General features: G+C 41.9%; 1 non-coding gene across 1 annotated transcript; it reads left to right on the top strand.

Moving 5' to 3' along the window:
• The first annotated feature begins 4,107 nt into the window (after positions 1–4,107).
• On the top strand, positions 4,108–4,214 carry LOC118489860. The gene has a single exon (XR_004887873.1). It is a non-coding gene; the product is annotated as a small nucleolar RNA R71 (small nucleolar RNA).
• Positions 4,215–5,474: the final 1,260 nt, after the last annotated feature.

The following is a 5,474-nucleotide window of genomic DNA, read 5'->3' as shown; positions in this document are numbered from 1 at the left end:
TGATGTAAGAGACTTAGGCAAACATGGCCTTGATTGTCAAGAACTCATACGATCAATCTTGGATCCCGAGACGACTCACACACTCTACGATGGACAATGGATGATGGTGGTGGATGATGGTGTTATGGTGGTGGTGGGTGGTGGATGAAGTGTGAGAGAGGTGGTGTGCCAAGGGATGAGAGAGAATGGAACCAAGCTCCTCTATTTATAGGCTGAACAGAACGCTGGACACGGCCCCGTGTCCGCTGGACACGGCCCCGTGCCCGTCTGACATTCTCTCTCTTCATTAATTGTAATTGCGAATTACAATTAATGCGCCTGCTGTACTTTCACCACGCCCCCGTGCTTGCTGGACACGGCCCCGTGGTGAGCAATGGAAGCTTCTACTGGTTTGTCTTTTCTGCTGCTTCCTGGGCACGCCCCCGTGTTCGCTGGACACGGGGCGTGTTCAGACTCTGTTTCCTACTCTTTGTCTTGGGAGGTGCCGTTGAGGGTCCGGGCAGTCCACTCTTGTTCCTTTTCTTGTATTTATGGTAGAATTAGTGGTCTTTTTTGCTTCTTTTGTGATTTTGAGCTCATTTCATCCTGAAAATACAAAAGGAAGACAAAAACACTCTTTTTCCAACATTAGTACTTAAAAAGGGTTAGTTTTATGCCTTAATTGATGTGTTTTATATGTTGCATTTTACACACATCAAATACCCCCACACTTGAACTTTTGCTTGTCCTCAAGCAAAACTCTTTAAATGTGGCTTACACTCCCAAATGGAATAGGTAGAAGAGAAGTTTTTTAGCTTGTCCTAGAGTGTCGGGAATCCAAGGTTTTATAGGTTTTATTTATTTACAATCCTATTCGTTATGATTTATTTTGAACTTTTCATAAGATAAACTACTTATTTGGGCATAACATGCCTTATTAAAATTCCATTTATATACAAGTTCACATACCTCACGGGAGATCACTCAACACTCGGCCGAAGGTGTAAATTTAAGTGAATCACTCGAGAGCGGCACGGAACTTACGTCTTCCATAGGCTTGCCAAGCAATCAATCCTCCTCCTTTTTAACTTTTTACCTTTGTAAATATCAAGAGGACTTTTGGGGTGAAGGCTTGGGTTTAAAGGTGGGTGGTTGGTTAGTGGTTAGTAAAAAGGGCGAAAATCGTAACAAGTGTCGGTTTTCGTAAAATACCTTGTTTTTAGTGACTTATTATTTCTTTGAAGTATTTCTCCAAACAAGCTTTTGTAGCTTTTGTTTGTTTTTGACTTCATTATTTCAAAAAAAATTTTTTTTTTTTCGTCACATAAAAGGGTACGTTTATGAAAAACCGAGCTTGTTGCTAAGATAAAGGTGAAAAATGAAAAAGGTTTTTGGTGGGTAAAAAAAATGTTTTGGGGGTAATGAAATGAAAGGTTTAGGCTCAAAGGGGTTTTCTAGGGGGATTTTTGGGTAGGTAAAAGAAATGAAAAATAATGGTTTTGAAAAAAAAATAGTTAGTCCTAATGCCTCTATCATTTACTTACTTGGGTTTAAGTTGGTAAGGACCCGGAATGTATCGTCGTGGCAAGTTCTAGATCTGTAAAGACCGAGCGGCTATTCACACAAGAAACGAAAAATGAGCATTTAATCTAAATATGTGTATTTTTATGCTCAATAAAGGCTCAAAACTCACTTTTGTGGGAATGGGTTTTTAATGTGACCAAGCATATATAATCGAATTCTTAACTAGACTTGTTATACCGTTTCATAATTTTCTTATGTTAGTTCTTTTTATCACGACGCTATCGGGTGTAAACTTGTAAAAATATAACCTTTTTAGAACTTGTTATTCCCAACTTAAACTAAGACAAGTAAATAAAAAAAATGAAAAAGTTTTTGAAAAAATTTGGGGTGTTTAGCGGTTCCAATAGAGTTTTGTGTAAGGCTTGTGTTTAGGATTTTGCAAAATTTCAAGGTTTTAGCATCCCCCCCACACTTAAATTACACATTGTCCTCAATGTGTCCAAAAATAAAGTTTTTGGTTGATTAGAATGTGTAAAAGTGTGTTTAAAAACAAAGATTTGTGTTACTGGCACTCTGGACACAGCCCCGTGTTGACCGGGCACGGCCCCGTGGTCAAGTGCCAGTAACAAAAATTATAGAATTGAAACAGAAGCCTGGACAGGGGGCGTGTCCGCTGAACACGGCCCGTGTCCAGTTACCTGAACTGGGTGATTTTCTGCAGGGGGCTCAGCACGGGGCCGTGTTGGTTGGGCACGGCCCGTGTTGAGCCTTCTGTTATGGAGATTTTTGTCGGTTTGTTCTGTTCTTCGTGCATGGTTCCATTTTTCTCGTTCCCTTTTTCATCCATTACCACCATGAGTGTGTCTTATTCTGCAAAAATTAAAAGATTAAACTAAACTAAGGATAGATCCGCGGAATGCCTCCGTGGTGCGCCACGTTTATAAGGGTCCTTGGCTAGACCCGATTTCTGGTTATATCTTTTCTGAGTGGAGTGCCTTGCTTCCCAAGTTACACCGTCGGAGAGCGGCATCCAAGCTTGAATCAATAACCTTCATGTAATTGACTGGGTCGTCGTCTTCTATTTTCCTCCCAACTCCGAACTTCACCTCATCGTCCCCATACCTTAAAGTCAGTGTCCCTTCATTCATGTCTACCACTGCTTGTGCTGTGGCAAGGAAGGGTCTCCCTAGGATAAGGGGGACCTCGGTGTCCTCCTCCATATCGAGTATGACAAAGTCAACGGGATAAACGAATTTGCTTACCCTTACCAAGACATTCTCGATGACACCTTGTGGGAACTTGACTGATCGATCGGCGAGTTGTATGCTTATTTTTGTAGGGCTCGTGGTTCCCAAGCCAAGCCTTTTGAACATTGACGAGGGCATGAGGTTAATGCTAGCCCCTAAGTCGGCCAAGGCATTGCGAACGGGTGATTCCCCTATTGAACATGGAATTGTGAAACTTCCGGGATCGATTTTCTTTTGGGGTAGTTTATTGAGTACGAGGGCAGAGCATTCTTCGCCTAAATTAACTAATTGCAAATTTTCAATTTTCTTTTTATGTGTAAGGAAGTCCCTCATAAATTTAGAGTATTTAGGCATTTGGGTTAGGACTTCGATAAAAGGAATATTGACATGCAATTGTTTTAACAAACTTTCGAATTTTGCGAATTGCTCATTGGTTTTTTGACGAATTAACCTACCGGGGTATGGAACTCGAGGAGCCTTGGTAGGTTCTGGTGATGGGGGAGAGTTCTTTTCCTGCAGATGTGTTGGCATTGTTTCTTCCGTTGGTTGAGGTACTTCTGCAGGCCCTACGGTGCGGTTTCGTAGTGTGATGAGGTGAACTTGTGCCTTTGGGTTTGTTTCGGTATTGCTAGGTAATGCGCCTTGCGGTCTCTCGGAAAAATTTTGTGCTAGTTGATTTATTTGTTTTTCTATGTTTTGAATGCTAGCTTGTTGATTCCTAAAATTAGATTCTAATTGTAGAAATCTTTCCGAGTTTTTCTTATCAGTGTCGGAGACGAGGCGAGATATAGTATCTTCGAGCCTTTCTCGTCCACCTTGTTGTTGAGTGAAATTTTGTGACTCATTTCTTGATTGCTGAAAGTTTGTTCGTTGGGTTTGTTGGTTACTACTATTGCCGGTTTCCCTCCAACCAAGGTTTGGGTGGTTTCGCCATCCTTGGTTGTAAGTTCCCGTTGGAGGACCCGACGGCCTAGGTCTATTATCAATGTAGTTTACCATTTCTTGTTGATCGTCCGTTTCTTTCATGCAACTCCAATTTTCATGTGACCCACCACACCCTTCACAAGCCATAACCGAGACTGTTTTTGTCATTTCTAGTTTTTTAATTTTTGAAGAAAGGGCCTCGATTTGGGCTTGTAAAGAGGTGCTTTCGTCGACCTTATGGGCGCCCGGGGCGATAGACTTATTTCCCCGGGGAGTGTGCCATTGAAAATTGGTTTGAGCAATTTCCTCAATTTGATTATATATTTCGTGTGGGCGTCGATTACCTAAAAGTCCCCCGGAGCTAGAATCAAGTGTCTGCCTAGTGTGTGGCAACAATCCATTGTAGAAAGTGGATACTTGTTGCCATATTGCGAGGCCATGATGGGGACACTTGCGTAGTAGCTCCTTGAACCTTTCCCATGTTTCATATAAGGATTCCCCGTCCTCTTGTGAGTATGTATTAATTTCAGCCATTAATTTAGCAGTTTTAGAAGGAGGGAAATACTTATATAGAAACTTTTGGGCTAGTTCATCCCAGGTGTTTACCGATCCAGCTGGGAGGGTGTTGAGCCAAGCTTTCGCTCGGTCTTTTAGTGAGAACGGAAACATACGGAGGCGTATGGCGTCGTTTGATGCTCCATTGATCCGAATGGTATCACATATTTCTAAGAAATTAGTTATATGTAGATGAGGATCCTCGTCCGCAAGCCCGTGGAAGGTTGCGGAGTTTTGGAGCATTTGTATCAAATGCGGTCGGAGCTAGAAGTTATTGGCTTCGACATTCGGAGCATTGATAGCGGCGCCTAGATTACCTACGGTGGGCCGTAGATAATCCATAAGGGTACGTTGGTCCGCCATTGGGGGTGGATCACCCGAAACCTTCTCTTGGTTTTTGGCTTTTAACCTTTTTCTGAGAAAGCGTTCGGGTTCTTCTAGCGGTTCTTTTATGTCTTTATTAGAACTGGAGCTCATACACTATGTGAGGATGGTGTCGGGTTCCAAGTCCTGCAATAAAAACAAAAAAGAATGTCGGTCAGAAGGTTCACCACGGCCCCGTGTTGAGCGAACACGGCCCCGTGGTCGGAAATACAGTGATTGTTTTCCAGATCCCAGTTACTGGAGGTTGGACACGGCCCCGTGTTGCACCGGCACGGCCCCGTGGTCAGCCTTTTGTAACTTGAAAAACAAAAACTGCCAGTAACTTTGCTGAGCACGGCCCGTGTCCGACCAGGCACGGCCCCGTGCTGAGCTCTGCAGAAGCTGAAAAATCTAAAAAAAAATCCTAAAAATTAAAGAAAAATAAAAAGATGATTAGGCCGTTGATTCCTAACTTTCTTAAAATCCTTGTGTCCCTGGCAACGGCGCCAAAAACTTGATGCGTGTCAGTGTGTATATGTTTTTAATATATAATTAAGCCCTTTTTACACTTTTAGCCAAGTTTTAAATTTATAAAACACGATATTCACTAACACTAAACACACATATGGGCAAGTGCACCCATCGTGGACGTAGTATAGTGTTGGTAAGATACCGAGGTCGTCCAAGGACACAAGAGCTTTTAATACCGGTTTATCCTCAACGTCTAACCAAATAAAAAAGTTAGAAAAATGTTTTAAGCTAAGAGAAATAAAAACTAACTAAATGCTGAAAATAAAATAAAAATAAAAACAGATAGACAAGATGAATCACTTGGATCCGACACGTGTATTAGTATAACCTTTGATTATTTTCGCACTTTTG

The sequence above is a fragment of the Helianthus annuus genome, chromosome 2 (assembly GCF_002127325.2).
Source record: "Helianthus annuus cultivar XRQ/B chromosome 2, HanXRQr2.0-SUNRISE, whole genome shotgun sequence".
NCBI lineage: Eukaryota > Viridiplantae > Streptophyta > Magnoliopsida > Asterales > Asteraceae > Helianthus > Helianthus annuus.
The sequence above is the reverse complement of the archived record's forward strand: the minus strand, read 5'-3'. Positions and strand labels throughout refer to the sequence as shown.